The 25,091-nt window shown below is 39.7% G+C and overlaps 1 pseudogene across 1 annotated transcript; it reads right to left on the bottom strand.

Annotated features, from left to right (window-relative positions):
* Window positions 1–12,181: 12,181 nt before the first annotated feature.
* Window positions 12,182–18,403, bottom strand: LOC309629756 (serine/arginine-rich splicing factor 3 pseudogene; annotated as a pseudogene). The gene has a single exon. The product of its transcript is annotated as a serine/arginine-rich splicing factor 3 pseudogene (transcript).
* Window positions 18,404–25,091: the final 6,688 nt, after the last annotated feature.

Raw genomic sequence — 25,091 nt, 5'->3', positions numbered from 1 at the left:
GGTAATCTTGGTTCTTTGTGGGAAAATTGATTAATAGAGATTTGAGTATGTTTACAAGCTGAGGGGTAGCAGAATGTGCCACTCCAAAATATGCTCCTTTGGCATAAGGATTATTTTGAACTGACTATTTCGAAAAAGTGCAGACACAAAAGAAGTTCTGAAAAAGGTAGAAGTTTCCCTTTTGTAAGGGAAATTTACATTAGAAAGGGGGCCGTACCAGGAGTTAAAATTGTTTGGTTTTTTTCTCCTGTTAATCTGTTTTTTATTACATGGGGGTCTCAGCCAAGAACCTAATAGGGTAGAGGGAAAATTATTTTCCCTCCCCTACACAACTAAAGAGAAAAAGTTAGTGGTCAAATTGAAGATGCAAAAGCAAGAGATTGAACAGTTCTCAGAAGAGACATGATCATTTGGAATCTGGACCATAGTCAAAGGGATTAGCATTAATATGACAAGTCATTTCTTCTGTCAAGCAAGCAGGACATGATATATGAATATACTTTGAGTTGCAAAGAAGAAGAAATCAGAGGGAGTCTATGTATGAGAGCTTAGGTTTTACTCAATAAAGGAGGAGGAAGTTCATATGCCTCGTCTTCAGGTAATAAGGGTGATGAGAAAGGTAAGGAAGATTATGGAAATTTTTAAAATTACCACCTTTACATTCCAGCAACTTAGTGAAAATTCAAGACCCTAGGAACTTAAACCAAGAAGAAAAAGAGGGAAGTGTATAGAAAAGAAAGGGACATGTGCCTAAGGGAGATTTTGAAGAAAGATCTGAACTCGAGGAAAAAAATCTGCCTTTCAATTCACTGAGGATTGACTTGGGAAAATGTAAATTAAAAAAAGAAAGAGGGGGCTTCCCTGGTGGCGCAGTGGTTGAGAATCTGCCTGCCAATGCAGGGGACACGGGTTCGAGCCCTGGTCTGGGAAGATCCCACATGCCGCGGAACAGCTGGGCCCGTGAGCCACAATTACTGAGCCTGCGCGTCTGGAGCCTGTGCTCCGCAACAAGAGAGGCCGTGATAGTGAGAGGCCTGCGCACCGCGATGAAGAGTGGCCCCCGCTTGCCACAACTAGAGAAAGCCCTCGCACAGAAACGAAGACCCAACACAGCCATAAATAAATAAATAAAAATTTTTTTAAAAAAGGGAAAAAATTATTTCCTGGGAAAAATTCATATGGAAATGCAATGGTAAAAAAATAAACACCCTGATATATGCTACATTTTCAATCATACTAGCCAAATTAATATGTTCTAGAATTCACTTTCGTAATCATCATATATTATCACATATATTTTGAAATTAATAAATTTCAGTAACAATATCATATACAATGTTTAGATATCGAAAGGAACTCTGCTATTAAAAAGCCAAGATTTTTATCTAATACTAGAATTGGCAGGCATGAAAATTTGATAAATTAATCTTATACTGGTTTCTATGAATGGGTAAGTAATACTGGTTTCTATGAATGGGTAAGTAAAAGTGAAGCTGGATATTCATATTTATTTATTACCACAATCATTGGTACTAATGGCAATTGAAAATTTTTATTTGCATTTTATCAGGTAAAACAAAGTAAGTATTTTATATAGATTGCAATTCTTAAAGAGAGTATCTGAATTTGTATCTACTACCTTGTTTTTCAAAAAGTGGCATAATCATGAGGGAAAGTTACTGCATGCCTGATTGCAAATGTCTTAGTTGAAATGCACACATTTCTTGTTTAAAGAGTTTAATAATTTCCAGAGACAAACAAGGTTTAATTTAATGATGGGGTGAAAGGCCTTGAAAATAAAATATGAATAAAACTTAAGTCACTAGAGTTAAGAAAAGATGAAACAATCCTATATTCAATGTAACTCTAAAAAATTGTCCAAAAGAAGCATTCTTTTTGAATGTGTTTCTTCTTATGGTGCTATTTTTTATTTTTCATTTCTCATTTCTATCCATAAATCAAGATTTTGCCTCTGTATTTAGGCTTTAACTGATGATCCCAAAATACAATGTCTATTTCAGCATGAGTGCAGAGTCTACAACATTTTTTTCTTGTTTTGTTCCATGATCATCATTATGTATGAATAAAAGCAAAATGCAGTCAATATTCATGACAATCTCAATGAAGAATGGCTTACATTGCCTAATGTAAATCTAACAAGACATAGCACAGATAAAAAAGATAACATTTTTTTCATTTTTTTAAAGATAACGTTTTTAATAATGACACTTAGAGAAACAACATTAAAATTTTTTTAAAAAGTAATTCCTCTGTTATATATATACATATATATATTATATATGTATAGATTTTGTTTTATGTTTCTCATCCAAAGTTACTTTACATTAAAGTAATTTGTCATTTTCAGGGCTAGATAGGGAGGATCTCAAATTTAGTCCTCAAATATTTTCAGAAATTCCAGTTTTCAAGTTTGAACAATGCTATGTATGCCAGGCTATGAGGAGCATGTGTGGCCAGACTGCCAAGATCACTGCACAGATGCTGAAGCCATAGTGTTTCATGAATTTTGTTCTGCTGAATGGATACATCAGAATCACTATTAAAATATGTATTCCTGGACTGTCTCTGAGACCTACTGAGCCAGAATTTCTTAGGATTGGTAGCCAGCAATCGGCAAATTTAATATTTTCCTGGAGATTCATGCATACTTAAATTTGGAAACCACTGCCTAATGTTGTGTCATAGTTTGGCAATTTTCACAGCTGTGGGGAGGGAGGGCAGTGATTGATAAGTAGAAACAGGTTGAAAACTGGAGTGAAAATACTTTGCTTGAAATATAGACCATTATAGAGTTAGCCACCTACATCTGGGTCAAAGAAAGATATATTCTGGTAGGCAGAATTCCAAGATGATTCCCAAGATGCCCCCTCCCTGGGGTACGTAGCCTGTATAATCCCTGACACTGTGAATATGATGGATTTTACTCCCATTATTAGGTTATATTAGATGGGACAGTTGATTTTAAGAAAGAGAGATTATCCTGGGTGAGCCTGACCTAATCAGGTGAGCACTTGAAAGAGACTGGGCCCTTCCTGAAGTTTGTGATTCAGTGTATAAGAGAGGCTTGACAAGATTCCCCATTGCTGGATTTGCAGTTAAAAGGAGCCATGTGGCAAGGTATGCTGGCAGTCTCTAGGAGCAAAGAGAAGGCCCCACATGACAGCCAGCAAAGAAACAGGGACTGCAGTCTTACAACCACAAGGAGTGGAATTCAGCCAACAAGCTTAATGAACATGGAAACAAATTTTCTCCCAGAGTCTCCAAATGAAAATACAGCTGTCCAGCACATCAGTTTCAACTTTGCAAGACCCTGAACAGAGAACTCAGTCATTCTACGTCTGAACTTCTGACCTAAAAAACTGTGGGGTAACAAATGGATGTTAAGCTGTTACGTGTATGATTATTTGTTTCACAGCAATAGAAAACTAATCCATACCCAACTGCACAAAAGTGACCTGGCCTGTGGTGATAGGTGCCTAACTGAACCTAGCCACTGCTATGCACACTTTGACTTCCTTGAACCTCACCTATAAATGAGATTGGTGTAATGAACCAGCAGATTTTACGTATCAAAGTTAGGTTTATAAAATCACCAAGATCTCTTGTGTCTAGGTTAAAAAAAATTCATTAAGAAATTATTGGTAGGAAAAGCAGAATCCCAAATATAGTAGTTCAAAACTCCCCTATCAGAAGTGATTTTTTAAAACTCTATTCAAGTTTATATGTCACAATCAACATTATAAGTAGACTAATATTTTAATCGCCATTACCAAAGAGGCATAAGAACTTAATTGGAGTAGATGGTCCAAGATTGTGCACTAAAGCTGCCAGCATAAGACCTCATTTTCAGAACAATTATTTTCCTTCACCAAAGAGAATCTCATGAGTTGATCTATTCAGCCAAGATAAATCAATTTTTTTCTCTTAATGTGTCCACGAACAACATCTACTTTCCATTATTTCTTGTGGTCACAAAAGCATTTCACTGAATATTTCTACAAATATCTCTCACATGCCCATGCCTCCTTTGATGACTTTGCAATTCAAATAAAGTGATTAGAACTCCTTATCCCTGCTGTGGCCTCTGCTAAATAATGTGAAAATACCTCTCCTGCTGGGGTTATCCTGCCAGCAAAATTCAAATGGCCCACCAACAAGTACATCTGTTGTAATTTGACTTCCTTTGCCCTTGTTACTTTTTTCTACTATTCTATAAGATCTTGAATTTTCCCCTTGAAGCTCTAAATTCCTTTTTAATTATTTATTTGTGGAGAATCTCTTCTACAGATAAAATCAAGTTGATTAGCCTTCTAGTTTTCCTCTAACTATTGGAGTTTTAACAAGTCACTTGCTCTCTGAAACCTCACAGCTTCCTAATTAATAGGTGTTTGAACATGACAGGGTCATCCGATTTGTCTTATGTATTCATTGTGTTCGATTATGGGTCCCAAATATCCTGATTAACACATGTACAGTTGTGATCTTGCTGGGGAAGAACATGGCAGTGAATCTGAAATACAGAGTCAATGAGATTTTGACAAGTAGTTTTGCTAAATACAGGAGGTAATTTAGAGTGGCAGAACATTTCGGCACAGACTGTTAAATGTTTCCATCAATCTTCAAGAAATGTTAAAAACCAAACTGGGTTTGGTGGAAGAATTTTTTTTTTGGACTTTCTGATTTATACGTTTCACACTGATGAAAGAAAACTTGGTCCTTTGCTGATTTTGCCTTTAGTCTCATCCTCTGGTAGCAGCACCTGCTCTTCCTTTGGGCAGAGAGCCCTTTCCCATTCACTCTATGGATCAGACAATGCTGAAACTATTGACTCCTGGATCCACTGGTGGCCCAGCCCTGGCTAACAGAGTCACATTACACTGACCACAGTGGGGAATGCATCACCACTGTGGGCCACAGCAGTCTGGGGATGTTCATAAAACTGTTGGGGAAGATAAGCTGTTGTTTCCTCTGGGGTTTCCACATGGGTTAAAAAACCTCTGAAGCTACTATTGACCCAGTTTGCTCTTACATAGGAGAACTTGCCTGAAAATGGCAATAACCTAGGAGGAAGCAGGACTGAGAAGAGACAGACGAGTGTGGCCATTTCATTGCTCCATCCTCTGGCACCCAGCCAGACCTGAAGTTATACCACCCTCAGCCTTTTCAATTACTTGAGTCAATCAATTCTCTATAATAGGTAAGCCCCTTTGGGCTGGGTTTTCAGACTTCCCACTGAAAGAATCTTGCTGCATAGAAAAGGTGTCTCTCACAAAAGTTAAATTAATCCAAGACTCTACCCTTTGAATTCAGTAAAAATGACATTATAAAGCTAATTTATTGACTTAATAATTTTTGAATGGAATACAATCAAACTCCCAAAATATACCTTTGGTGATTATTTTAAAGTCATAACCATTACATCGTTTGAATTTTTCCAGTATTTAAAGGTACTTCAATGATATAATCTCATTAATTCTTACAATGTCCTTTTGAACTAGCCAGGGGACAGGTATGCTTATCTAATAATATAATAGTCCCGTTCTCTCTTGAACTTCATGACATATTTCAGTGAAGGCTGAATAACAAAGCACAAGGTCACCTATATAAGCACCTACAGAAAACAGTAATTACTTCCCTTATGATGTAGGTAGGATATCACTGTGGAAATCAGCATAAAGATTCCAGCACAAATTAATCACCTGTGAGGAACTGTGTGGCCAATAGAATTTTTAATAATGTAGGTAGATGAATATAACATTTACATAACGCATATCATATGCACTGTGTAGATATTTAATCAACACATTTTAATGAAAGTCCTTCTACTTATACTTCATTATATGTATATTATATGTAAGATAATTACATAATTTATAAATACTATAATATATTTATTAAATGGCTACTGTATGTATGTTCTTGTAAAATGTATATTTAAAGTATATGAAAATATACTTCACTTGAAATATGCTGAAAGTAAATTTAAGTGTTCCCCATTATATTTTTCCTCACCATACAAAAAGTGTGCTTTTTTCCTCTCAAAAAAATAGCAGCTACTTTGACTCCTGAGTAAAGTAAGATTGGGGTAGAAGATATTCCCACATTGCTAAATATTTTTCTTATTAAGATTCAAATTATATTTTAATTTTTTAATAGAAAGTTTCCTAAAATATATTGCACGACCCTGACAATTTAATCTGCTCTTGATGACTGAGTGGCCTCCTCATAAGCATGCTTCTGGGTTATAAAAATTTAAGTGCTTCTGGATTTATTAAAATACGTAGTGTGGTTTAAACACAAATGCTGTGCTTTATGAATTTATATGTCTGCTTTTAGTAATTTTCTATTTTTTTGAATTCTGTGGAATTTGTGTAGCTTGCAATAAAATCCTTTTTACTTGAGTGAATCTGAGTTTCTATTACTCATTAGATGTTTTAGGAGTGTTTACAGGAGGCATTTTAATACATAGCCTTAAAAAAACAGCTATATAACCCAGCAATTCTACTCCTGGATATAATCCAACATAAGACACATACAAAAATGTTCAGACAAGCACTATTCACAGTAGCCAAACCTGGAGATAAAGCTAATGTCTATCAAAAGTAGAACTGATTCCTAAATTTTAGTATATTTGTTGCAGGAAAATGGGGCAAGAGAGGATGGTCATGTCCCAGGTCTCGAGCAAATTCCTGGCACAGGCCAGCAAGTAAGATTTGTTGGCTTCGTGCAGGAAAGAATTCAAGAGTGAGCCATAGTAAAGTGAAAGCAGGTTTATTGAGAGAGGTACACATTCCATAGGCAGAATGCAGTCCATCTCAGAAGGTGACAGCGGCCCGGGGCTGTGGAGGTGGTTAGTTTTTATGGGCTGGGTAATTTCATAGGCTAAATAGTGGGAGGATTATTCCAACTATTTTGGGGAAGGGGTGGGGATTTCCAGGAATCGGGCCACTGCCCATTCTTTGGCGTTTTATGGTCAGCTTCAGAACTGTCATGGCGCCTGTGGGTGTGTCACTAAGCATATGCTAATATATTACAGTGAACTCATAATGAGGCTCAAGGTCTACTGGGAATCAGATCTTCTGCCGTCTTGGGCCTCATTGGTTCTAACCAGTTTTTGTCATATCCAGTTTTTCTCAACAGCTGTGTCATTCTTTAAGGGTTGTGCCCTGCCCCCCTCCTTTCCTGTCACCTATTCACACAATGAAATATTGCATAGCCATGAGAATAGATAACTTCACAGAATAATATGGATGAAATTCCCAAGCAAAGAACCCATTTGAGAGGTAACAGATGCAGGATGTGAGAAGGAAGGAAGAAAAATTTTAAAGTGAGACCCCTGAGAAGGACACAAGAAAGGACCCCAGAAGCAGGAGAAAGGAAAGAAAACTCCAAACTGGGAATTATCAGGGGTCATGTGCTGTTTGTTAGCAGAGCATGGAGTAGAAGGAACCTGACACCTCAACCACATCGAACCAAATTTCATCATTGCCATTTCTAGGATGCCAACAAAGCCCATTTATACACATGTGCTTGCATGCATGCACACGCATATATACTCTAAACAATAAGCCTGCTTCCTATGTACATAGTTCACCATCATCTGCTGGTGATGTGTTGTATTCCCTTCAGAAAAGGAGGCCTGCAGGCCAAGTTTCATGGCTTAAAACTGGCGGAGGTCTTTGCTTTCTCTGGCAGTGGAGAGAACTAGAATGGAAAGGAGGGAAATATGACAAGTGTGAAGGGTCAGAAAATAGAATAATGACACTAATGGAAAATATGGGAGGAAACTCCTCTTTGGAAGTTATTGATTTGGAGAGTGAATTTGTAAATACCTTGGGATTTGTCATCAAAATGCTTTCTAGGAAAGCAAAGACCTGAGCAAGGGGCAATGCTGTGTGCCTTGAGCCCTGGGGAGAAAGTTCCTTTATGTGTTATTCCAGGTTCTGCAAGCAGCAGACAGGGAGACGGAGTTAAATGTGGAAAAGATTGACAAGGATGAGTGCCTATGAGGGAAAGTGAGGAGGAAGCTAGGGAAGCCTGGAAGAGCCAAAAGACTAAATGTAAGCCTGGTTCTTATAAAAGACAGAGAAGGAATGAAGTTCGGAAAGAAGAATCTTAGACTAGGGTGCACTTCTAAAATAATTCAGCAATGTCAATGGGGAGTCCTCAAAGCAAAGTTGTCCATCAGACAAGTCCCACATCCCACAAGACTGGGCCTGCCTTAGTATTCCTGCTGCACTCAGTCACTGGCTGGGAGCAGCCCCCAGAAAGTGCTGTGTTGTCATGAATGTGTTGTTGAACTTCAGAGCACAGCAGCTAGGGCCATGCAGGAATTATATTCTCCCCAGTTAGAGATCCTAGAGAGGCATATTCGTGGCCACCATGCCTTGTATATTTTGAAGGATAAAAATGAGACAATACTCATTTTGAGGATAAAAGAATCTGGGGATTTTTTAATATTGTGAATCTTCATCTGGACTCTGCAGATGTGATGCTTGGAGATATATATTGCTATTTTAGAGAGTGCAGGCGTTACAATTGTCTCTGATAGGTAACATCAAGCAATGGCTAGAATCAAGTGAGGAAGTAATCCACTTTGATGTCTGCAGGAGAGCATTCTAGGCAGAGGGTCAGTAAATGCAGAGGTTATGAGGAGGGAATATGCATGTCTTGCTCGAGGAAGAACAAGGAAGCCAGTTGAGAAAATAAGAGGGAGAGTAGAAGGTTACTGTAGAGTGAGCAAGACGGAGTGTAAAAAAAAACGAGGTCAGGGAGTTAGTTGGGGACCAGATCATATAAGCCTTGGATGTCATGGGAAAAGCTGCAGATTCACTGACTAACATGGGAATCCCTGTAAGCTCAGAGTAGAGAATCAATGTTATTAAAGGGATCACTCTGGTGCCTGTGTGAAGGATTGACTATAAGTAGAAAGAGATTCCAAAAATCATGTTTTCTCAACTTCTCTGGATTTATCTACATACATCAATTATTGTCTCAGTCCTTATGTACTGCCTTTTTCATGGGCTTCTTTCCAATAGGTGAACATTCAAATGGAGTAACTGAAACGCATAAGAAAAGGATTGCATATGAGAATAGGGGAAGGGTAAAGGGAAACCAACAAAAGAAAGTGATGTCCTCTGGTTCCCACCCACAGGCCTGAAGGGGGAAGAGGAAGGAGCAGTTACCAGTAGGTGGGGAGAGAACCACTGCTGTGGGAGAGTATCACCAGACAAAAGCTGTGGAGAACTTAGCCACTGCTAACCCATGACACCAGCAGGGAGGAAGGCTGGGCAATAAGTACCTTGATCTCACTTTTGGACAATGCTTCCATTTCTGCTGGTGCCTCCCATCTACCAAAACTAACCAGCAGTCAGAATGCACGAGCGCTCATAATGCGATTCATACATGTCGACTTCCTGATAGAGCAGCTGGGTAAGGGTGCTGAGTGGATCTGTAGGCACATTCAGCAATTAGTCACTACAGATATGCAAAGTACTTATCTTTTTTAAAAAGTTATCTTTGCTCCTTAAGTTCTATGTGCCTCAATTATCCTGTTGCTCTCATCTCCTTTCAAGAGAAGCTTCTTGAATCTACTTGCTGTCACCATCTTTTGAATTCATTCCTCTGCCCACTTCCCTCTGGCTTCCACTCACTCCCATCACTCACTTGAAAGGGATCCTCCCAGCGTCATCACTAAACTCCTACTTGTCACTTCTACCAATCTCAGTCTATTTTATTTGACCACTTTTCAGCATTTGATCATAAAAATGACACACTTTTCCTTGAACTGGCTTTTCTGTTGATCTCCTCTTTTCTTCATCTTACCCTTATTAGTTTCCTAGGGCTGCTATCACAAAGTACCACAAAATAGGTGTCTTAAAACAAAAGAAATTTCTTCTCCCACAGTTCTGGAGTCCGTAAGTCCAAAATCAAGGTGTCAGCAGGGCCATACCCTCTCCGAAGTCTCTAAGGAGGATCCTTCCTTGCCTCTGCCTAACTTCTAGTGGCTGCTGGAAATCCTTGGTGCTCCTTGGCTTGTAGATGCATCTCTCCGATCCCTGCCTCTGTCATCACATAGTGTTTTGTGTGTGCATGTGTGTGTGGGCATGTGTTTGTGTGTATGTATCCTCTTACATGGATTTTAGTCATTTTGAATTTAGGGTCCACTCTAACTCAGTATTACCTCATCTTAACTTGATTACATCTACAAAGAGCTTATTTCCAAATATGGTCACATTCATGGGTTCCCAGGGAGCATGAATTTTGACAGGAAACTATTCAACTCAGCACAGGCTCCTTTCTTGGACCTTATTTCAAAGCACCCACCCCTTAAAATATACCCTTGCCCAGGGTCTTCTTCATTCCCCACTCTCTTATTTTGCACAGGTTTCAAACACAAATGCCTACAAGGAAGCAAACATATAATAAAAATGAGTGATGTAGTTCTTTTATAAAGAAAACTAGAAAATGCCTGCCTTGTAAATAACAATTGACCCTTGGTCTAAAGGCAGGTGGAATGGCCTGTGGTCAACTGAAGAAAGCGTGTCCTATTCTAAAGGTGACAAGCTGTTCAGACCCATCTGAGTGTTGTCATTCAGAAATGCAAGCTTAGTGACGTTAAGCTGATTTTGTTTTTAAGAAAAACTGGAAATCTTGATTTTCATATAAAATCACTTAGAAAATGATTCAAAAATAAATAAAACAAAAACAAACAACAACAAAAAAATACCAATATGTGGGGAAACACTATGCAGACCAAACAAAAGCCATTTATGTGAATGGCCCACAGGTCCACTTTGTAACCTTTGTTCTATATACATCTCTCTGATGATGTTGAGGGTTACTTAGGATCAGTGGTAACTTGGTTTTTAGACTACCCATCTTTCTAGTCGTAGAGATGTAGAAAGAACATCATAATGGACAGTCACACTTGTCTACTCACAAGAATATCAAGCTTCATACGTCAGATATTAAATTCGGCGTTTGCCACCACTAAACCTGCCTCTCTCTCTCACAGTCACTTCCTCAAAGACTGTCAAAGTCATCTCAGATTTCCCACTATCCCTTAGCATATTTAACCATATATTTTACCCATGCAGTATCTTTTAAATCTCTCAGATGAATACCCCAAATCTCTCAAATGAAATCTCCTTCTCTCCAACCATATAAACACTAGCTTGTTTTGTGTCCTGTTCTAATAGCAGCCTTTATCTACTAAGCACTAAACCTCTTTTAAATAAATATGTCTCACTTAATCTTCATAGCAACAGTGTGATAATGTTGTAGTTTAGGTTCTAAAATAGAGCATGAGAACGGTCTTAGGTGAGAAAAGCAGAAGTGAGGGAGGGAAGAAGAGCCAATATAAGGTGTGTTGCTATGATTGCTTCTATAGGCAACAGGAGCTGGAATATCTGAGAAATGAACAGAAGGCCTCCAAGAAATGGCCATCCAAAAGACAAGAATTTGAGCCATTTACCACATCTGCCATCCCCCTTTGTTAGAGGACTGGCCCTGGGCCATTTTTGCGTTGATTGAGAGGCTCCGACAGCTCAGGGACAAAAAGAGAAAAGATACACAGCATACACTTGAGTTGGACTACTACCAGGGCAAAGTGAGCCTGAGCTCACATGGAACTATTAAGCACAGCTGCAGCTTAACCCAAGGTGAGCTAAGGGGAGGTGACACAGAACACCAAAGTCATCTGCTTCTGATGAAGAAAGTAAAGGTTTGAGAGGTAACACAGATTGAAAAGTAATCAAACGCGGATTTATATTCAAGTGTGACTCCAAAGCTTCTACTTTTAACTCCTATGTGTAAGAAGTTTCAGCCAACCTCAAAGTTAGATGGCACAGTCCCCAAGACTGACCTCAGTTTTTATACCAACTGCGAGTTTGGCAGTGTGTGTGTGGTGGGGGGGGGGGGGTAGGGGAAAAGTGGTGTCCCAAAGCCATCATCAGTTTCAATAATACATAAAAAAGACCCATAAAACTTACTGTCTAGGAGAGTTCTGAATGTGAGCTTCCTGGGTTTCCCCCCATTGGAGTCAGGATGCATTACTCTCCCAGAATCAACATGTGGCAATACTCATGGAGCATTGTCACCAGAGAGGCTCACCCAAACATCAGAATTCATCATTTTTATGGAAGTTCCATTACACAGGTTTGATTTTTTTTTCTTTCTTTTTTTTTTTGGCCACGCCATGCTGAATGCACGATCTTAGTTCCCTGACCAGGGATCGAACCTGTGCCCCCTGCAGTGGAAGCACAGAGTCCTAACCAATGGGCCGCCAGAGAAGTCCCTACAGAGGATTGACTGATTACCCATGTCATTGATCTCAGCCTCCAGTATGACTGATACCACATGACCCCACCCTAAATCACAAGGTTGGTCTCTCTGTCATAACCAATCTAGACCCTAAGATTATCAGATGTGATTGTCCTCACCCTAAAATCTGGTATGGCCACCCCTCACTCTGAACAAAGATAATTCTATCAGGTATGACATGGATTACCTCCAAGAAGCTGAGGACAAAAGGCAGACTTCTCTTTGGGCAATGCCAAATTCTTGACTATATACTATGAAATATGATTCACAATTCAGAATAAATCATGGCCATTATAAAATATAGGTCTGATGGTGTCTTTCCCTCCTTGAATAGCTTCAGTGGCTCTCATCACCTTCAGAGTAAGATCCATTCTCTTTAGAATGGCATACTAGGCACCTCGTCATCTGACCTCTATCTACCTTTCCAACCTCATACTGTGCACTCTTTTCTTTGTACCCTATAGCCCTTCCAAACCACTGGAAATTCCCCTAATGACCCTGTCCTGTTCTCATCAGCAGCCTGACTAGTAAAAATGAATAATAGCACATACACTCTACAACAACAAGAAAGTTACTTTTTTTTTTTTGCGCAGTGCAAATAGATTAAGACAAGGTCCTGAGACCTATGAGTGTGCATGTAGGAGGTGTTCCTTGATGAAATGTCAATTGAAGAGGAGAGAAGATGTGAGAGAATAGGAGAGAAGAACGATATACTCTACTTTGGCAGGTGAGTGGCCGAAGTAGGATTGAAGTTCAACTTTCTTCCACCATTTGGAGCAGAAACAAAATGTTCAGACCTCTATCAAACTCTACCACATGTGGCCCTTTCTTGCCTCAGAATTTCTGAAGATGCAGTAACATCTCCCCAGAAAGCATATGCATATGCACATGTTCACACACAGCTATGTTTCAAGACTCCGTTCAGAACGTCTTCCCTCACCATTATCCCTGCCCTCTTTCCTCTTTATGTGGATCACTCCTCTTTCTCTTTATTGCACAATACTGCCTGAACAGTTACCAAGGTGTACTCCTACTGTTTATTTGTATATTATTCCTCTATGAGCTTTATGAGAAAAAGATCATACTTTTTTTTTTTTTTTTGGTCAGGAGTTAGAGTTTTATTATCAGTCTAGGCAAGACTAAAAATTCAAAGCAAATTCAATTTTGCTTAAGGGAACATTGTAAAGTAACAATTCTTCATATTACATGCCTCACGTGATCCATTTCAAACCATAGAGAATCACACCTTTACGTGTCATTGTTCCAAGAGACAAACAAATGTGAACAGCAAAACATTTTAAAAAGGCACCAAGCTTATGAAGTCTCAAACAAAACTTGAATCTTCTGTACATACTCCCGTCAAATGAAGTTATTTCCTGTACACAACTCATCTTGCAGAGTGGTCTTCTGTTCCCTTTCATTTGACCTAGATCGGCTAGGAGACCTAGAGAAAGATTGGGACGGCTTGTGATTTCTCTCCTGGGACAGTGATCTCTCTCTTCTCCTATATCTAGAAAGGGACCTGCTCTGGCTGACGGAGAAGGCTCTCCGTCTCGGAGATGTGTGGGAGGTGGAGGACTCCTCCTCCAATAATCATCTCGAGGGCGACGACCCCAAGAAGGAGGCGGTCACGATTTCGACTTCTCTTTTCCCCATTCCACAGGTCCACTCTTACTCGGCAGCCACATAGCGTCCTCCCATCTAGTTCTCAGACAGCATCGGCTGCATCTCGGGGATCTTCACGTTCAACAGGAGCGAAGCCGGGAGGGTTTCTAGCAACCCACACACTTCGGAGTGGTCTATAATAGCCTACAGCTCGTTCCAATTCAGTCTTGTTACCATTGTTTCCAAGATTCCCTACATAAACTTTACACTCCAATGGACAGGAATCACAATGCATTTCGAGATCTCGGGTTAGAAACGCGGAGGCTCAGATCCACACACCCTTGGCTGGGTCTTCCTGGTCCCCTCCCGCGTGGCACCCGCAGATGCTCTCGCACACCCGTCATCCACGAAGTGGCCTGGCAGGCGGATTCTTAACCACTGCGCCACCAGGGAAGCCCAGTGGTGATGTTTAAGAAGAGACTCCTCTCCTTTTAGAAGCGCTTTTGTAGATATTTCAGTAATATGTCTGGGATCTGTTTATCTTTTCATCCTCATCTTTCTCATCAGAAACTTGTGGTTTTACTCTTTCAGGTTCTTTTTCTTCCAGTGTCCGTTTGCTAGCTTTCGTGTTCTCCTTCATTCATTTCAGCCTGACCTCCTCCGGCCTCGCATCTCTGTCTGGCTCCTCCTTAGATTTGTGTTTAGGTGTTAGTCCTTCGGTTTGACTTCTGAGTCTCTTTTCTTCCTGGAGGTGACCAGGCTTTACTTTATCATCTCTTTCTTCTGCTTCCACGTCTGTTCCTGGTCTTACTCTTCCTGGTTCTTCTGCAGGGAGCGGTCCAGCAACTCGCTCTCTGGATGTAACTCTACGTCTCTTTTCCTCCTGGTCTTTTTCTTCTTCATCGACAGAATCATCTGATTTTGCTTTTTCAGGGTCTTCCTCAGGTTTCTGTTTGGCAGGGATTTTGTTTCTCCATCGGACTTGCTTCTCTTGGGCATGCAAAGTTTGGAAATAGGTTTGGGGGACTTGTTTTTCTCTGCTATTTCCACTCTGCGCTCCTCACCACTTGTCTGGCTGCCGTTTTCTAGATATCCATTCACTTCCCGACTGAAAGCATGAGCTCCGTTCTCCAAGGACAAATCTTTATTTAAAAGGGATTTGACTTTAGCCCCTCCTCTGATAATTCTTCTTTATGTAATTTGGTTTCCAAGTCACATAACTGATTCTTTATTTCTGTCTGCAGAAATTCAGGCAAGAGATTCCATTCCTCCTTCACGCATTCCTTTTCTGTTAAACTATCTCTTTCCAAATCTTTGAGTGTAGACCGGCAGCGGTCACGGGTGACTTGAACCTCAGCTCCAGCTTCTCCCCCATGTCTTTGCGCGCAGCCCCCGCACCAGGCTAGTCTGGCAGTTGGCGGAGGGGCGGGCAAGACCATACTTTTTATCTCTACACCTTTATCATCTAGCACAGACCCAATAACATTGGGATGAAAATTTATAGAGTACATGAGCAAATAAAGAAGGAAGAGAGAGAGAGAGAATGGCGGGAAAGAAGACAGGGAAGAAAAGAGAGAGGGAGGGTGGGAGTGTTGAAAATTCATTTGGTTTGCAGAGAAGCAGAGGATGAGTTAATGTCAAGTTTAATAGAATACTATCCCTTGAAACCCCCAACTCTTAGCCCCCAAGCAGCAACCCTGCTTCTGATGGCAGAGTTTGGTTAGCGCAAGGATAACACAAGGCATAAGCTGAATGACATTAAACTGCTCATGGGTTCATGCCCAAACCAATTCCCTCTGCAGTGAGGTAACATTTCTGTAGTCTTCTATGGTACTTTCAGAATCTCTCCAGGCTACGATGGCAACAGATTTAATAGACAAGAGGGAACTAGCAGCACATCACACAAACTGAACTGGAAAATGTCCTGGCCAATTAACAGCAAACGTCTGTGACAATTAACAAACAGCCTGGGAACAAAGACTATCTACCCTGTTATGCTCAGTCCTGGAATGTTCATTGTCTCTTCCTGTCTTGGTTTTATAGTTTCAACATTTGAAAGATGGATATTCCACTCTTTCACGAGTTTGTAAGCTCCCTTGAGGACATCAACCCATCTAATACATCTTTTTATTCACACAACACCTAGCACAGTGTTTGACTCAAAGTAGGTATGTCATAAATATTTTTGAAATAAATAAAAAATTCTACCCCAAACGTGAAGCTATAGTTTGTCTCCTGCTACCAGGTGACCGCAGAACGACATGGGCATATAAATTAAATAGTGTGGTTTAAACATTTCTCCATACTTTTTAGTTGCCTTAATCAAAATCAAAGCAGATAAAGTTAGGTTTGTATGAGGAAGGACATTTAGAGGTTATTTAGTTCAATTCTCCCCTTTTAGATGAGAAACTTGATAAATTGGCTCCTCTAATATAATGGAGCTAGAACTATGGCCAGACTATAGTCAGAAGCCGGTCTTCAGACCTTCAGACTAGTGTTACTTTTTTTACAACAAGTTTTTTCTCATAACTTCTTTTTAGTAATCAAGACAACAGGGTGTTTTTTTAATACTTAAGAAAACATAAGGCACTTTGGTACATTTCAGTAGTTTTCTCACTAACACACATCAAACAGCCTTGAATCTTGTTAGTTTACATTCAAGAGCTCTTTTGATGGTTTGTCATCAACCTTCCCCCCATTTCTCTGAAAGAATAGAGGTCATCAGCCAAGGTCACTTTTTCCTTCTGATTCCTCTTGATCTATTTCTGATCACTTCTGATCTACAAATTTATCCTACTTTCCTCTAAGTTAACCTTAGAGAAAGAGATGTTCCTTCTCTTTCTCAGGGCTAAATCTACCATCCTGGCACTTGATCTAATTCTTGTCAATATCCAAGAGATTTGTTCTATAGTCTAGCCTCTCTCTCTCTCTCTCCTGAGGCTTAGACCTCTCTCTAGCTCCTGGCACCACAAACAGCCTTAAGTTTTCTCCATCTTAAAGCCTCCTGATCCTACCTACTTGAATAACTACCTGCAAATCCTACCCTCCCCTTCTCCTTCAAACATTTTGAATGAATACACTCAGTCTCACTTTGTTAACTTCATTCATTTCTCAGCTCACTACAATCTACCCTCCACCCCCAGAATATTACTAAGATGGCTCTAACCAAGACCACAAACTGCTTCCTAATAATCAAACACAGGGGAAATTTCGAGTCTTATGTTACCGTCTCACTTTTTTCTTCTCAAAACCTTTCCCTATTCTTTCAGTTCCCATGACTCTGTATTCATTTGATCCCCTGAAATGTTTTATTCCTGTTTTCTGTGTGGGTTGTTCTTCCGTCTACTCTTAAAATGTCAGTTTCCCACAAAAAATATAATCATGATTTCAAGTACCAATATATACTGATGACCACCAAATCTGTATTTCCATCTCAAACAGTTTTGATATTCAGATATAGCTGTTCATATACCTATTTAATGAATTCCATGTTCATGCATGATAAGCACCACAAAAACTCAATTCAACATCTTTGATCCTATCCCCTACTTATACATACTGTAGAACCCCACCAAAATGCTATATGTGGAGTCCAAAAAATTGCTAAAATTCAAGGTCACATTATTGTAAGGTTAATTAAAAAATCATGCTATGAAATTGTAATAGGCACAAAAGTAAAGATAGTGAAACATATATTGAGTACAGATGGCCATGCACTGACTGCAAAAGGCTCAAATGATCAAAAGGCACTCACTTCCCAACTATTCTTTGTTCCATATTCCTCCCCCCCTGTTTTTTTTCCTCATGTTCCTCTTTCCCTGGGGCTGGGAGGAGGATTGGAACCAATCATAAACCCCATTATATCCAAATTCATGTTATAAAGCAATTTTACTGAATTTTCTCTCTATCTTACTTAGTGGTATCACCATCAACCTAAGTGACATCACTTAGAATAAAAACTTGGGGCTGATTCTTGTACCCTCTTGTCATTACTCTCTAGATCCAATTAATCACCAATTCTTGAAAATTGTATTTCTTTAAAATTGTACCTCTTTAAAAGTCCTTGAATTGGCATAGTGTTGCCATGTTCCCTAATCCATACCGTAATCTTTTTCTGGACTACCCAAACAGCCTTCTATCAGGTCACTCTGCCTCCAGGTTTGTTCCACTCAAATTTCAGAACTGAGATTCTAGAGAAAATGTAAGGTACTAAGACCCTCTCCCTGCCCTACATCTCACAATCCTACTTGTGATTTCAAAATATACCAAGATTTTTCACACCTCAGGAGTTTGCAGTTTCTCTGCCTAGAATCCTACACCAACTCATTGTTCACCCAGCAATAGCATATTGGTCTATTAAGACTCACCTCTAATTTAATCTATGAAGTCACCCCTGTTCTTCCTTCCTCTTTCCAAAGAATGCAATTGACCACGCCCTATTTTTGGTGTCCACTCTTTAATTTATTTTTATTTATTTATTATTGGCTGTGTTGGGACTTCGTTTCTGTGAGAGGGCTTTCTCTAGTCGTGGCAAGTGGGGGCCACTCTTCATCGCGGTGCGCGGGCCTCTCATTATCGCGGCCTCTCTTGTTGCGGAGCACAGGCTCCAGACGCGCAGGCTCAGTAGTTGTGGCTCACAGGCCCAGTTGCTCCGCGGCATGTGGGATCCTCCCAGACCAGGGCTCGAACCCGTGTCCCCTGCATTAGCAGGCAGATTCTCAACCACTGCGCCACGAGGAAAGCCCGGTGTCCACTCTTTATATGCATGCATGTGTCTGTTAAAATATCTATATCATTTCATTATTCTCGGTCATTTACTTTTTTTTCTTTTTCCCACTAAAATTGTAAACTTATTGAGGAATGGGGCTAGATGTGATTCAGCACTGGGTGTAGATGGTGGATACAGGGTATGTATAATTATTTTTTAAACTACATTATGTTCTATGCATTGTATAATATATCTCACAGTTTAAAAAAAATAAAGGGAAAATAAAAGAGATTACACAGAGCCACTAAGGTCATGTGAAAGGCAGAAGTCAAATTAGAAACAAACAATAGGTAGGAAAAGGGAAATTATGACAGACCATCCTTGATAAGGAAAGGAGTCTGTGTTTGCTATCTATCACTTTCCAAACTGTGACTCCTCTTTTGAAGTCAATCTTTTGCCTATTTCCTATTCTTTTTTCCCATCTAATGAGCAAGTGAAAGCTGCCATTGGCTGAAATCATACACAAACACTGATCACTCTAACTCAACATACAGATAAGAAACTAGTTAAAGCATGAAGCGTGAAGTAAAGAGAGAATTTCCCCTCAAAATAAGTTTATAAAACCCTCCAAAATTACTTCAAGCAACTATTATATATCACACATTAATGACCTTACCCATCCTTTTATGCTCTTTCAATAGTTTTTATCCCAGACCTCTTCTGTCATAATTTAACTCATAAATTAGTATAAATAATAAATATCCAGATATTATTTTTCTCATACGCTGCAAATATCTATTTGAAGAAGTGGGAAGTTTTTAATGGGAGCCAAGTGTTCTAATGAAAATTATGTAAACAGTGGCAACTTGAAAATTTCTATATAGAAAGGACTTGTAGACAGTAATTTGGCTGGAATCAGAGGCTGAGAGACTTATTAGAGAGAAGTGTCGGCCATGCACGCTCTCTGTTTTATTGGCACATATGTTTGCTTGGGGAAAGCTTAAGGAGAAGAGTGTGGCTGATGAAGATTGTGAACGGGATAAATTTTCTCAAGCCATCCACGTGCGCCGACACTAAACACCATGCGTACCTGGGTTGTTGGGATTTTGGTTTTGTTTTTCACTTTATGAACACACCAAAAATAACAAAGCAACATATTTAGAATGAAAATATCTGAAAATAAATGAGTGATCATCTTGTTTACAATTTCTGAACTGAAAAAATTAAAAATATATAAAACAACCATGGTGGGAATCAGTGTAAAAGTTTTCTTCATGCTATTTGTAAAGGCATAGAAAAATTAGTAAAAGAGCCCTGCCTCTACCTCCCTCTATGTTCAATGATTAGGTAGCATCTCTCATTTCATATCACTTGACTTGAGTGAAGGATACTATTACATGCATTACCTGAGGAAACATTATGAAATTGTGGGATTGTGTCCTAAATTTCACTGAAGGCACAATAGAATGGATGGGATCTCTCACTTGTCTTAGCTTTTATTTGAACAGAATTTGAAGTGTGTGCCATCAGGAAACCACACATTTTCCCTAAACAATAGTTTTTATCCCCTAAACTCTTTTTAGTTGTAGGGTGGCATAATGTGACAGTAAGTGTCTCCAAGTACTAGTCAAACCAAATTACACTCTTGAGCCTGTGCGTGCTCTGCCTGTTGATGGCAATGTCCCTGTTCTGCCATCCTTCCTCATCAGCTGTCTTGCTAAAGTGTGCAGTGAGTAATGATTACAAGGTGATACTTAATGAAAGTGCTACCCATGACTCTGAGCCAAATGTGACCCCTACTATTCTTCTCCTATTAAAGAATAATTACCCATTACCCACGCAATTGCAATTGCGTGTGCCAGAGACCTCGAGTTGCCAAAATAGGCCAGTAAACTACTCAACTTTTGAAAAGTTCTCAACATACAAGGTGCTAATATTGATATAGGAATGCATAGGAAGTAAAAAGTCTGGCTCTTGGGAAAATTAAATGTAAATAACCCCTGTTTAAAAAAAAAAAAGCAGAAACTAACACACAATTGTAGAGCAATTATACTCCAATAAAGAGGTTAAAAATATATATATATATATATATAAATAACCTTGCTTCTACTAATTTGGGTGAGAGTTGCAACACCCTTTTTAACTAGCTTTTATATAGGAGATGAAATGAAGATGCCAAAGATTAATGCTGTCAATTTCAATGGCCAGCATGTATCCAAAAGGCAAACATATAAATCTAAAGCAAATAGAAGTGCATTGCTTAACTTCTGCTTATCATTCATTACACAGCTGCCAGGAAGCTAGCCATTACATTTTGCAAATCCATCACATCTCAAATTCATCTTGGAAAAGTTCCTTCCTCCATTACTGTATTGGGCTTTTATGGACCTTTGATGGCTCTCACAGCAATCAGCACTGGAAGATCTACAAGATTAACATGGACTAAAGTTCTGAGAGAAAGAAGATGAATGTATTCCACATTATTCTCTAATTTTTTTTTACTGCCTCAAAACTAAGAGTATGGGCACTTATTAACATAGGCTAAGACACTTTACTTATAATGACTATAATTTTAGCAAAGAGAAAATAAGCTTAGGGTTTCTAGTCACCTGTTTCTCAGTATAGACAAAGTAGTAAACAACTTGTAATTTTTCATAATGCCCAAAGCCTAATGTTCTTAACTTTGGAAAATGCTTTAATATCATTTTGGAAAGTAAATCTAACTTGTAATAAATAAATTTTCTAGTATTCATAAGCTTCACATATACTCTCATATGTCTTATTCAATACATGTAACCATACATGCAGTAATAACAGCAGGTATAAGGAGTAGAGGTACAATGGAACAAATGATCAATTTGAAAAAGGGAAAGGAATAAGGTAGGACATGAACATGGTCCAAAGGCTTCATAGTGGAGATGACTGTCTTGAAAGATAACAGGTATTTGCTATATACATATAGTGGTCTGAAAGCATATCCCCACATTCTTTGACACTCTTTCTACCAAGAGGTGGAATCTAATAACCCTTCTCTTGAACATTGTTTGTCCTTAGTGACTCACTTCTAATGAATAGAATGCAACAGAAATTACACTGTATGACTACTGTAAGGCTAGCCCTAAAAGATGATATAGCTTCCACCTGTCTTGCTCACTTGAGACATGTATGTTTGAAGGCCCAAGACACCATGTAAAAAGTCTGACTCTCCTGAAGCTGCCATTCTGGAGAGGCCAATTCAAAAGACCACATAGAGAGATGCCCAAGGAGCCAACTGTTCCAGATACCAGCTGCTTGAGTCCTCTGAGCCCAGGAACAAGGCATGTGAATTAACAAGTCACAGGCAATTCCAGTTCCAGCCACCATCTTACTGTATCCACAGGATAGACCTCACTGAGCAAGAACCGCCTAACTAAGCACCACCAACTCTCCTGACCACTGCTAGTGTTGGCATGATTTATTACACAGCAGTAGATAACTAGAATGGTAGCCAATGGGAGCAGCCTGTGAAAAACTGTGGAGGCTTAAAACATCCTGATGTTTTCAAGCAAGAACAAGTAGCTGAGCATGGCCAAAGGACAGAGTCTGAGTCAGGGCAAGGCGAGAGACAAGACTGAAAGGGACTAGCAGAGGTCAAGTTATGGAGGTCATAGTAATTCATGCCATGGAGTTTTATCCTGGAACCAGTGGTTATTCATCCATATTTTGAAACACATCTATCTAGAAAGATTAGACCAGTACTTGTGAAAATGTTTCAGAATATTATTAATAATATTCTATGAATACTAGTGAACACACACACTGCATTGTCAGTTTAAGAAATAACATGTTCTGTAAGTGTGCTTGTTTTGTTGGTATGTGTCCTCTTTAGTCTCTGGAAACTCTGAAGAACTAACTGCTTAGATTAACACTTCACTTTACTGAAATCAAAGCAACCCATCCTGGATAATGGCTTGTCCAGACTTATTATCAGTCAGGGGTTATTTTCTAGTTAGCAGCTTCAGTGGCTCTGGTTTTATTTAGAAGGATCTCAGTGCTTCGCTGAAACGGTTCATCTGAGCACTGTATGCATGGTTAACATTTTGTGGCTATAAAGATTACTTAGAGGCTTTAATGATAAGAACCCTGAGTGGCAGAGAGGTTAACATATTTGCCAAGCTCACACAGCTACGTAGTTCTAAGGCCAAAAATAAGACCTACACCTTTTTTCAATTAGTGGTTCTTTGCAGAACACTATTTACTGGCCAACTAGTGGCCATGTTGGAAAGAAACTAGAATAAAGTGGTAAAGTCCTTAATGCTTGATTGCAACTATTTCCATAGAAATATTGCTGGGTTTGGCAGATCCTGACATTTTGATGATCTATAGTTGTAATTCAATATTATATTTGTAGCAGAAAATATGTATCTCATGTTCATAAAAGACAAGAGAGGTAGAAAAGAGTTTCACAATGTAATGTCTGCTCATTTTATATATTATATATACATTTATTTTCATATTGAACTCAGATCACAGGGCATTTGAAAAATGGCAGTAGATCTGACTTTTTTCTTTTTTTCACACTAAAAATTGTTTATTAAAATGCAAAGCAATGGACAGTGAAAACATCCTGCATTTTGTTTTTGTTTTTTGTTTGTTTTTGGTTTTTATCGTTGTTGTTGTTTTACTTTCTGGTAGGGGTAAGGTGGGGCATACAAGGGTTAAGGTCAGATGGAGACAACCCAGAAGGAAAGACAGCTTTACCTGCTCCTACAGCTTTCCTGGGGCCAGCCATGTTCAGTGCCTCTCAAATTTTGGGAAACAGCATGTTACAGTGAAAAGAATATTAACTCTAAAAACAGTATAACAGGGTGTTAGATAGGGCTTGTCCTATTGCCTCTAAATTTCAGCTGAAGCCCCAAGTCTGAGAAAAATGGATGATAGGTACTTCCTACATTCTAAAGAAAGGTGTTAGACACATCCATGTGAGACTAACTTAAGGCAGCAAAACCAGTGCAGCAATGAACCCCTACTTCCGAGCTATATAAAAGAACACTAGTTCATCAGAGAGGTTAACCAAGGTAAAGAGTCATCAGCCTTATTGAAGTATTCCCCCCTCCACACCAAGATAAGTAGAAGAAATAAGAGAATTACATAAATATTAGGAGTGTCTAAAAGGGGCACACTGGGGATCTCACTCCCCAGTTGGCTGTTTGGGGAACCTGACATATATTCCCCGGACCTATACAAACATGGAAATTGGTTGCTGCCTGTCACCTGGAGAGTGTTAAAGGTGGGAGGATGGTGGAACTGATTTGATTTGCAAGACATGTAGAGAGGGCAGTAGTGGAAAGCAGACGGCACTTATATTGTTTTGTGAAGCAAGGAGGTTTGCGTTCCCTCATGCCGAATGGATTCCTTGGAAGGTAGGGTTCAAAACATATTGATGGACCCCAGCCAAAAGGGCATCCCACAGGAAGAAGCTGGAAATGTTCCTGGCTGTAAGGGAAGTGAAGTTTCAAGGAGTCAGCCAGAACATGAATCCCCTGTGTCAGCCAGCATTTGGAAGTTTGCCATCAGAGAGGACACCGAGAGATGAACTATAGAGCTTACTGCAAGAGAGACATCGCTTTGTCCTCCTACCCCAACCTCCTCCAGCCCCCACTTGGGCCGCCCCCCCCCTGCCCCACACACACACACATACACACACACACTGATACACTGGAGCAACCAAGTGCCGAGTAAATGGAGAGGGGTAAAAAGCCTACAGCAGCTTTCTCACTTCCAATCTCTGATGCCCAGCTCTGACCTTAGCTAGGGCAGGGAAAGAACTTTAAATCAGATGGATGTTTGAAGATTTGTTTTAGGAAGTATCACACTTGGTAATACCTGATTATCAAAAGTATTCTTAAGCTGAAAGTGACTTGAAAGTTGTGCCATCTCCTGATCAGGTGAGGGGGAGATGCAAAGGACCTTTTTAGAATGCAAACATGGATGAGGGCTTCCCTGGTGGTGCAGTTGTTGGGAATCCGCCTGCCAATGCAGGGGACAGGGGTTCGAGCCCTGGTCTGGGAGGATCCTACATGCCGCTGAGCAACTAGGCCCATGCGCCACAGCTACTGAGCCTGCGCTCTAGAGCCCGCGTGCCACGGCTATTGAAGCCCACGCACCTAGAGCCCGTGCTCCGCAGCAGGAGAAGCCATAGCAGTGAGAGGCCCGCACACCGTAACAGGAGTGGCCCCTGCTCACCCCAACGGGAGAAAAGCCCACGCGCAGCAGCGAAGACCCAATGCAGCCAAAAGTGCGATAAATAAAAATAAATAAATGTAAAAAAATAATAACTTTAAAAAAAAAACGGATGAAAAAAAGCTGTGTCCTGGTTATAACCTATCAGAATTTCACTCGTGCAATAAAGTAGTTACATACAGAGAAGTCTGAGTATCAATATCGTCAGGTC

Source organism: Balaenoptera borealis, assembly GCF_965194805.1.
Source record: "Balaenoptera borealis genome assembly, chromosome: 5".
In the NCBI taxonomy this organism is placed as follows: domain Eukaryota; kingdom Metazoa; phylum Chordata; class Mammalia; order Artiodactyla; family Balaenopteridae; genus Balaenoptera; species Balaenoptera borealis.
Note: the sequence above shows the minus strand (reverse complement) of the source record. Positions and strands in the feature narration are given on the sequence as shown.